The sequence below is a fragment of the Argiope bruennichi genome, chromosome 10, assembly GCF_947563725.1.
Source record: "Argiope bruennichi chromosome 10, qqArgBrue1.1, whole genome shotgun sequence".
Classification (NCBI taxonomy): domain Eukaryota; kingdom Metazoa; phylum Arthropoda; class Arachnida; order Araneae; family Araneidae; genus Argiope; species Argiope bruennichi.
In genome coordinates this window covers 112,777,161-112,788,621 of record NC_079160.1, presented here as the reverse complement: position 1 = coordinate 112,788,621, position 11,461 = coordinate 112,777,161, and the positions used below count along the sequence as shown (strand labels likewise).

Genomic DNA, 11,461 nt, shown 5'->3' with positions numbered 1-11,461 from the left:
TTTACGACAACGAAATTACTATATTAACTAGAAGGTGTGCCCAACTAGATGGGCTGGTAACCGGTTAACAATATCTTAAATGTGACCGTCAGAGATTAACTAACAGAAGTTGTAGAAGAAAATCTTTTGTATGTTGACAAAATGTTTAAAAAAATAAAAAATAAAAATTGTTATTTGTTACTCACTTTAGATGTAAATATGTAGTAACATTAAAAATAAATAATAAAAGTCTTAGAATACTATAAATTAATCTCAAATCAAATCTCAATCTAAACATTAAATAACTTTGAAACAAATAATTAAAATAGCAGATCTCAGCTCATTAATTAACGTTTTTATAATTAAAATATTATGCTCAAATATAAGGTTTGTTAGTAATCCTTTTATTCCAACCGAATGGAAAATGAAAGGTCGTCGAGCTTGGACACTTCTAAGGAAAAACACTAAACATTTCCATTGTGAAGGGTTTGGTATTCGATTGCAAACACATCTAGCCAGCTAAATTTAACCAAATTTGAGCCAATTACTATTCCGAACATGAGCTTTTTATTTATCAAAAAAAGTAAATACCAACTGCAATAAGACGTTGTACATACTATTGACACAGCAAATTGGTAGAATTAATTACAGCTATCACAGTTAAGTTACAAATATTGTTTTGGAATCGTTGATACATGTGTTTCAAAGATAAAAAAATCATTCTGAGATTGCATGTTGGTAATTTACAATTAATAATGTCGGATTTATTCCAGACAAATCAGACAAATATACCATCATGTAGAATTTCCAACGTCATTTATATATAATAAAAAAGAATTTAGAAAAAAATCTATGAATACAACAGAATTTTCAAAAATATAATAAATCGACGAATATACAGTAGTTAAATCCTATTGGTTTTGGTTTTAAGATTTAAAATTTATAGAAATATTAACAAGAGATATAAGTAAAAATAATTGGAGATATCAAAAGCTCTATCTTATATTAATATTACTAATATCTACTATAAATAAAAACGAATGCATGTGTGTGTCTATCTGCCCATGTGTGAGTGCATATTCGCTTTCTAAAGTTCTTATTTGTTATCAAATATGGTAACATTACCATATTTGATACAGAACTACTTTAGAAGGCAGGATTGCGCATATCGGAGTGAATAATTTTGCAATTTTAGTTAATCGAGTATTCAATAAAATTTGAAGTTTTTCTTCGATAATTTCCAAAAATATTGCAGCAGAAAAATAATTTTTACAACATCGTAAAATTCTAAATATTTTTTTTCAATGGTGCCATTTGTGGCTATATAATTTGTTCTTTTGATCAATTTTAAAAACATTTTAAGCGTGTTTTACAATGCTATATTTTATTGTTGAAGTGAAACACAAATCGTTTGCATTGTTTTTGTTTATATTTAATTTTTTTCCCATTGTTGTTGAGGAAAGCAAGAAGTTAGGCTTATTCTCTCATAATGAATGGGTTTGTATTTACAGAATGATTTTAAAACACTTTTTCAAATTTCAATAATTAAGGCTTAACTTCAAAAGTAGATAGTGAGGAATTTTTTTTAAAATTTAATCCATTTTTAAACACTGTTACGCTTTAATGTAGAATAATTGGTAGAATAAAAAATATGTTATCCCTCTTTTCATTTGAAAATTAAATTCTAATTTTGCATGCTAAATTATTTTTGTTGATTCACAGGAATTTTTTTTTTAATAATCCTCTGAATTATTAGCAAAATTATGAAAAACATTCTGATGTACAAATGAAATTTCAATGACAGGCAATTCTTTTTTTAATTCTTGAATAAAAATACTTAGTTCACCTTAGTTTCACCTAGTAAGTTTTCGCATTAGTTGATGGTTAAACACTTTCATTTTTCAACTTAAAATTCACTTTTGAATGAGATAACAGAAAATTATGCAGACGCATTGCACGATAAACCGAACGATGTGAGCCTTTGAAAATAGAACGTGTTACATTTCTGACAAATTTTGTTTAAAAATACTTTACTGAAGAAGCCATCGAAAGCAAGCTACATAAAATATTTAGTGGAAATTTTAATAACAATTAATCCTAGTGAATCAGATATTCCACAAAGACGAGTAGTGTTAAATAAATAATAAACTACATAAATAAATATAAAACGATAAAAGTAAAGGATGAATAATAACTAATAGAAATAAAATAATAGAATAAAAGAAATAAAATAAAGTTACAGAAATGAAATAAAATGAAACATAATAGATATAACATATATGAGATTAAGATATAAAGTATTTAGAAATGTACAATTCAAAATATGTGAAATTAATATATATTTAACACTTCTCAAAATTTTGAATTTTTGTTAGCATTTACAACTTTACACTATCCCTCAAAATGGTTCAATTATCAAGCTCTTCTTTACAAACCACACTTTTAAGATAATCTCCTAAAACAATATCACAGGGAGTGAGATCTGGGGAGTGCGATGATAGCCTACATGAAAATACACATCAAATTAATTATCCTTTCGTCTGAAAAATATTCGCATGGAATTTATGGTATACACAATTCAGTTCGATTAAGGGATCCATCTTGGTTACAAAATTCTTTTGAAATTTGGATCATTTGTTATGCCTTTCCTTATGATTAATTTCCATCCAGTTCAGAAAGTGTCGAAATAGAAACATTTATCACAACAATATTTATTTTAGAAAATCAAAAATCCTGTTTGCTTTGCCAGAATTACAACCAACAAAAATTCCTCCATATAAACCACTCTTTGTGTTTTTAAGTTATCGTAATAAAGTACACATGTTAAGACAGGCAGATTGCCCTTCGGTGGATTTCATTTATATTTTCTTATAGAAACGCAATTTTACCGTTAAAGCTTCATATCACATTCCATCCTCCTAATTCTGTATGTTTTTGAGTTACAGTGTTCATAGTAATATAAAGTACAGAAATATTTTATGCAATATTAAGGTGTACGTTCACACTAGAAGATTTTTTTTTTAATTTTTACTTTAAAAATCCAGTTTTTTTACAGTAGGTCATTAATATCTGTTTAAACTCATTTTAGTGAGAAAAAATCATATTACACTAATTATTGATTAATTAAATAATATTTAATGAGCTAATTAGACTATTTTTTTAACATGATATCTTAAATTCTAATTTGTACAGACACACAATTCTAGTTGGAAATTATGTCTAATATTAGTCTTCATGTTCTCTGCCTCAATCAAGTTATAAAAATATATAGTTTTTTTAAAGAATTTTTTCATGAACAATGAATAGAAAAAGCCAGATTTTTTTCTGTCATTTTAACTTTTAAATAGCTATTAAAAATTTATTTTTATAAATATAAATTTCATTGAGGCACCTAACATCCACTGTTTCATACAGATTATTTTGATATATAAATAATTGTATTTGGTCAATTTCTTGTTGAGCAATGATTGTTTGAATGAAGCAACATAGTGGAAAAATAAGATTCTTCATAAAATGAGTTTCAAAAAAACCCCGAAACTAGAGTTTTTAGTGAAAATACCTCAAGAAAAATAATTATAACTCGAGAAATATTCCGAATATTGGCAACATCTTGGTATCGTTTGAAAGCTAAAGGATCAGAGAACATTTTGAAGCAATACAAAAAAATATTCGATTTTTTTTAACGATTTTCGAAATGTGTACGTACACCTTAATTGTACTGAAAGACATTGTACAAATCCTAAATAATATTATACAGTATTTGTCAATCCTGCGAAGCCTCTTGCTATCTGGAATAGGGTACGAATTCACAACTGGTTTATTTTTAATTTCAGAGAAATATGAACCATAAGGGTACATCAAAATCTCCAGATAGAATATTTTAACAATATTTTTCATTCCTCTTCCATTTGACAGTTAAGATAGTCAAGGAAATAATAACAGTAAATAAAATTCCGAATGAAAATTCCTAATTATGATTCAATCGTATGAATCATTTTAAATTCCAAATAATTATTAATAAACATTGAATAAAAATGATGATAAACGGGATTCAATGTAAAGGAATCATTAATTGTGTTAATAATGTTTTAGGTTCTTCTCTTGACATACATATGCTAAATTTATACAAGAAAAATCGAACTAAATAGAAAAAAAAATCCACCTCTCACAAAATGATGTGACAAATTCAAGGTTGCTTCTTTTCTTCTTTACAACACGCCCTTTAGGACGAAAATTCCTCTTTGGGGACACTCTTAATAATTAAGATGAGGTTTAACCTTCAAAATCAAATTGCTTTGGGTTGTATTGTTATTTTGGCACCTTGTTTTAGTATAAAAGGCCCAGCCGTGGATAGTTAGGGTATGCTTTCTTGTTCTCGGCCTGAAAAGCGATCATTCGACATGCATTCCCTGGTGAGATATTTTTGATTCATTTAAATTTAATTTTTGAATTTCAGTCGGAAACTCAAGATTGAATTTCAAAACTTTAAGAGATATTTTCACTTAAGCTGACAGCTAAAGATTTTTTTAATTTGAAATAATCCATTAAATTCCTTTGATCTTCTATTATGGCTAATATAAATCCATATTTCATTTTATGGTTTACTTACATGTTTTATATTTTTTATATTTATTTTGAATTTATTTTTGAATATTTGAATTTTCAGTCATTTTTTAGGAAACTCAATTAAACATTATAGTATGTTTAATAGAGTTAGGAAATGAAAATGGATTGTCAAAAAATCTTAAATTAATTTCAGTTGGGAGAAAAAATTTATTTGCTTGTTTAAATCGTTTGCAATTAGGTCAAGAAATTAAATATGGAGCTCAATTTTGGAATTCGAAATTCGATTTAAATAAATAGAAATGCATATCTTATACTAAATTCTTTACTTTAGAAGAATTAAAATCTTCTGTTTTGATTTCTGTTATTAGGAAATTCTCCTTAATTCAAGGAGTTTATACAATATTGTGAAATGTTTATAAAAAATTCGAAAAACTAATTATTCTGTACTTGCGATTTATTTTCAATTTAAAATCAAAAGATTTTATGTAATCATAGTATAGATTTCGAATATTTTTCATATAGATATTTAAATAGATTTCTTTTCAGAATATAAATGTCATGTATTTTTCGTGTAGATTTTCTTTCATAATATGGATTTTGTATATTGTTTCTGCTATAATTCAAGCTTATAGATGCAGAAGAAATACGTTTGCTAATTATAATAGCAACATGTTCCTAATTTTTTTACTAAATTTTCGACAAAGAATTAGATGTGGAAAAGATTTTACTCTTCATTCAAAAATTTTGTAGTTATGTGTCATTAATTATTTTAATTTTTTTAAATTTAATGACTTAAAAAATGATAATCCTGCATTTCAATCACATATTTTCCTGAAAATATTAACATGATGTTTTGATGGGAAAAAAAATTTAATTTCTTTAAAAATATTAACTAACTTTAAAACAATCCAAAAACTTTTGTTAACCATAAAATAAATTGCAAATATATTTACGAGTTCCTCTAGAAGAACTGCACCTGTAATATTACGGACAGTTATAGTTACAAATATCGTATACTTAAAAGATTGAAAATGGCTTTAAAAAACAATTATTGAAAGATTTTTGAATAGCATCGAAGTAATTATTCATAGAAGAAAAAGAAAGATTTCCCAATATTTCCAGTATAATTATTCTTAAATTTCTTATTTCAAAATGACTTTAATTAATGCAATTTATTCAATTAAATTGCAAATTAGATATGTTTTTATATGATTGAATTAAGAAACCTGAAGGCATAAAAATCTGATATTCAGTTTGATTTCTAATGAAATATAACTTCTTAAAGCATTTCTCTAATGAAAATTAGACCTTAAAAAAATTAGGCATTTCAAAATTATTAATCTTATGAGTTAAAAAAATTCTCGAATTCGGTATGAAAAAAAAGAAGATATTTTTTCAGATTCTTTAATTTAAAAATCCTTAACTCTCATTCAATTCTAAAATTTCTCTATTAAAGAATTGTAGAAATCTATCTCTAAATGAAGTGAGTTTACTGGCAGTAATGCACTAAAGTTTTTAGCATCTTTAATTATTGTTCTTTTCTATTACAAAGTTCATTAAATTAATGAATATAACATAAACAGAAATATTCACAGTGCACTCCCGAGTATCCGGTTCGGTATTATCCGGCTTCCGCACTATCCGGCCTGGTTTTCCTTTATCATAATTAAATGAAGAAGGTAAAGCATTGCTTAAGTTTCCTGCATTTCAGTTGGACATCACAGAATTTATGTTAAAATGTGAGCAGTTTATATCCTTTCATTTCTTTTTCTCTAATAAATTCTTGAAACGTGTAGTGCAGTATATAATCATATATAAACTACCAGTACAGAGCTTTCTATTATAACTCGAGGAAGCTGTTTTTATTATTCATCAGGCCGCGTTCATATTCTCTGTGGCTTGAGATAAATGGGGGACTTAGTACTCAATAAAAAAATAAAAAAATAAGTATTAGTGATTTTTTTTTTTTTTTTTTTTTTTTTTTGCAGTAATGGTGGCTAAAATACTTTAATTTCTGAATGAATTTTTACTTTTTATAAAGTGCTTTCTTCAAACACGTTTCAAGGGGAAGAAATTAAACGTTTGCATATTATCTTTTCAGCTTATCCTCCTTGTCTTGGTAGCCTTGGTGGTGTGCGCCATGGCACAGTGGCCCTACAATGCTGGCTACTATTACAACGGCTATGCCGCCTCCCCCTACGCACACAGCTATTATGGAGCCTACAACCCAGCCCTCAACTACTGGTGGAAGAAATGAACATTTCTTTTGAGGTAACTTGCTCCGTCTTCTACGTGTAACGTTAATAATAATTAAAATACCAATGAATATTTTATGTATTCGTTAACTAAATTTCAGGTAAAAAATAGTAATTTATTATTATTAAAATAGGGTTTATTGGAAATGTCATAGCAAGCATTTAAATTATTAATTTCACTACAGAAAGACTAAATAAGCATTCATTAAACCATCTGAGCAAAGAATTAAATTTCATTCGTATTGTGTTTTTCCGTCAATCCACTAACATAATAAAGTTGACTTACAAAGCTGATAAAGGATAAATATATTTCCTCACTTAAAAGAATAAGTTTTATTAATATTTACTTGTAAATAATACAGTGAAACGTTCAGTAGCAAATAACGATCGAAATCGGAAAGGTTGGTTGATTTTTATTATAATGATTTCACTGCAATTTTATTTTACAGAAAAAGATAGCAGAAAAAGATTTTTAATATTCTTAAAAATGCAAGGATCATTTTAATTTTTAAAATTGAATTGTAAACAAAGTCTTTTTACGGAATTTTTCTTTTAAAATTTTGTTCTGAGGCATAATATTTATGATTTTTCCTTTTTCAACTACAGTTTCTAAGCTTTCAAAATAATCTCTTAATTTTTATTGAAAACGATGACCATTTAAAATGATTGTCAACCGATTTATTTAGTTCATAAAGAATCAGAATTCATAAAAGTCTTTGAAAATTATACAAAATTAATACAAATGTTTGAAGACTTCAAGTCGTTTGGTGTTTCTAAAGCAATAAATAAAGAGAACTGAAATAAATTAAAATTCTCCTTTATTGTTCTTAGCTTAAACATTAGTTGAAGTTGTTCCAAAATGTTTCAATATTAAATTTATCCGTTAACTATTGAGCGAAATCAATCTTTTTCTGATAGAACATCATTCCGGGGTTTTCATCCAGTTACATCTGGAAAGAAAGAAAACGATTTTATAATTACAATTGCAAAATTTAAAAAAAAAAGATAAAAATTAAAAATCGTTTTAACAGCTGTTAATATTTATTTCAGAATTGCAGTTTAATTAACGTAAAATAAGAAGGAAATACTGTGCTTATTAATTACAAATTATCAAATAGACAGTGAAACGTTCTTCCCCGACTTTCTAGTATATTTCTACAAGTCGACGCATTTTCAGCAAACTTCTTTCATATAGTAGAGAGAACTAGATGTTTTCCTTCGACTTTCTAGTTTACTTCAAAATGACGCGCTCTCAGTTCCTTTCTTTCATGTAATATAGAGAACCAAATATGCTTTGGTTCCAAATTGGTCCAAACCTTTATGGATATTTAAAAAAATTTTCAAAGAGACGTGCAAAATACATTCATCTAGAGTACAGCATTTATGAGTTCATAGCTTGTTCGCGATAGCATACATACGAATAAACAGACTCACATACACGTGATTTGACCTGAATTCAGACATAGAACTATATAACTAAACCATACGTCGAATTTTCTTTGTCTATTTTTTTAGTTAGATCACACGCACATGGATCGATAAATGAATTCATTTTTCATTAACAAATTTCACTTCCCAATCCAAAATATGATACAAATCCATAATTTTAGATTGAATACCAGCTACAAATTTTATTTATCTAACATTTCTTATTTTCAGTTATTGAATACATAGTCAGACATCGTTTTAATAATGTCGTTGTTGCTGTTTTGAACTGGGAGATCTTAAACTTGAAAATTCATCAAAATCTTAATATTCATTTTTTTTACAGCCGCAGTTTCTTTGTGTTCGTAAGCAAGAAAGTAGAACCAATATTATTATGTTCTTAAAAATAATCTTTCAGTTTTAAAAACCATAGGGACTATTTCATTTTAAAACGACAAACGATAATTTTCTTTCCAGTGAATGACAATGCAAAAATAAATAAATGCAATAAATAATAACGCAGATTTCAATCAATATGACAGACAACAATCGTAATTTATAAATGTTGTATTTTTCAGTGAGTCATTTACTTATCACAAGTCTCGTTTGTGAAAATTCTATACAACGAAAGCTCGAAATACTTCCTAATCATAAAAAAAAACGATTTTTATATTTACTAATCCGTTTACATTATCTTCTATAAAATATAAATTTTACTATAACTTAACGAAGTGCTCGATTTTCTAATTGCAGAAAAATATCGGAAGTTATCATAACAATATTGTATAGCATCTCGTCTATTTAGGTATATTCCATTTTTAGAAATGAGCTTACCATCTTGAACAATATCTTAAAACTTAACATAGTTCTTAACTTTGCAAAAATAAAGATCATTAAAAAATATTTTCAACCGAAATTGAGAAATTAAAAAATTGTGAGCAATCTTCAATGTGGAATTTCCAAAACAGAACTGAATTCTAACATTCATTGCATTATACTGTGTAATTTGCTTAGTTTCGGTGAGATTCTAGAAATAATATAACATATTATCTATTTAAATATTATAAGAATGAAATGTAATTATCTTATTTTTTATTATTATCTTTATTAAATTGTATTTTCTTATTGAAATTTAATCTGGATATCTCTTATATTTTCAGAATTCAAGAGAAATAAGGACCGAACTTGGCTACGGATTCAAAATACTCACCCGTCGAAGAATCTTATGAATTTTAAAATCGCCTTACAGTCAATAAAATTTTATCAAAGATGTATCATTAATAGAATAAATATTAAAAAGATTTTAGATTAAATTTCTTGTCGGCTCTTTATTTAAAGTCTGCATTTCTATTCCAGTATATTTACTCATTCCTCTATTTGAAGTATTTTTCATTTATTTTTAATTCATAGTTATCTAAAATTTTCATTGTGTGATAATTTAAATTTTGCTAAAAATTTTGAAGAAAATATATGAAAATACTTTCAATGTATATTCTTAATGTGCAGTGAACATGAATTTTTAAAATAATTGGAATATTGTGTAAATTAATAAAAAATTAACTAATATTTAACTTTAAATTAATTTTTTTGTTATTTAATTACTATTAATAATTGAAATGTCTTTTGATTCACGAATGTTTTTACTGATTCTAATTTTTACATATAACAGTATTTAACAAAATTATTAATGGTTGATCATTATAATTACTTATTGATATCAGTCAATAAAATTTTGACTGACGATAAGTTCACGACAATATTTTACTGATTCTATCATATTTTCAGTATTAAATAGTTTAACTAATATGATTGATATTTTATTAACACTAATGAATAAAATTTCTTTTAATTTAAAAAGCCTATAAATTAGAATTTTCACTGATTTTAATATTTTTTCCACAAATTATTAGAATCTCAAGCATTTTAAATAGAAAAAGAGCAATGACAATCGGAAATGTTTTTTTTCAACTTTCTTTCATGTTTATAAAAGAGGAAGAAGTTAAAAATTTGTAATTAAAAATGATTTTGCTTTTGCGTTATGAAACAAATTTTTCCCGGTTGTTTTAAATAAAGAGTCTTCTGAATTTTAGAAAAATAATCTTTCTTTTTTTCTGAAAAGAACAGAATATTTTCTATATATGCTTCATAAATGAGAAAACAAAAGGTGATTCACTTTCATAGAATATTTTAAAGAAATTATTGAAATTCATAGTTTCAATCCGAAATCTGAATTATGTCTTGTGCCAAAATATTCCAAAATAATCCACCAGCCAAACTGTATAGTAAGCAACTATCATTCAAATATTTTTTTCAAGACATAATTATGATACCAATACATAAAATGACTATTTGGTAGAATTTTTATTCTATAAAAAGCATACTCTTCATATTCCATGAAAAAAGTATTATTCAAAACAGAAAGGATTAGTTTGAAAGAGAACTCTTCAGACATTGTTGCATCTATGGAGATTTCCAATTTTTACAGAAGTATATTTACGATTTACATTACAAATAATTCTAAGAACAAGATATTTAGAATAGATTATATTACTAAGAAATACTATACTCACTTTTATGAAATGGTTTTTGATTAAAATATGAATATGATGTGAATGTGAAATTTTAAAAGCGATTCGAACCTCTACTGCGTAATATCTTGATTCGTCTGTCTTTATTATTAATTTTAAAAACTCACACTGAATTTTATAGCAACATTAAAATGTATGCAAAATAGCTATTTAATATCATTACAAATGTTTGTAAATGTAATAATTAAAACAATGAAATATATTACTATAAATATTCTTAAAAACTTCTGAAAAGTTTATTAAATCTCAAAAAAATTGGCATCGATGGAAAATGTGAACAAATGGAAGGGTGTGTTTTTTGCAAAAATATCTGCCAAAATTATTACTTTTAACTAAGAATTCCATTAATTTTTTAAATAGGTTTCAATTAATTTTAATTTTTGAAATCTTGATAACCCCTTTCTTAATAAGTATTTACAATTCATGAGAAAAAACAGTTTGCCAAATTTTATAGCTCTGGTTCCATTATTCTGACCTACATGGTAGCGTTTTGGTGGAATTTTTCGTTGTGAATATTGTACCAGTTTGTAGACGATACGCCAACTTAAAAATTTTAAAATATTAGCAATGTTTGACTAGCAAAAATGTATGTTTTTCCACGAAAAATATAAAAATGTTTTTTCAATAACAATACCGTTAACTAGAAAG

General features: G+C 25.9%; 1 long non-coding RNA gene across 1 annotated transcript; it reads left to right on the top strand.

Annotated features, from left to right (window-relative positions):
- The first annotated feature begins 4,240 nt into the window (after positions 1 to 4,240).
- LOC129988915 (uncharacterized) lies at positions 4,241 to 9,538 on the top strand. The gene is made up of 3 exons (XR_008785700.1): positions 4,241 to 4,391; positions 6,647 to 6,816; positions 9,386 to 9,538. It is a non-coding gene; the product is annotated as an uncharacterized LOC129988915 (long non-coding RNA).
- The last annotated feature ends 1,923 nt before the right edge of the window (positions 9,539 to 11,461 follow it).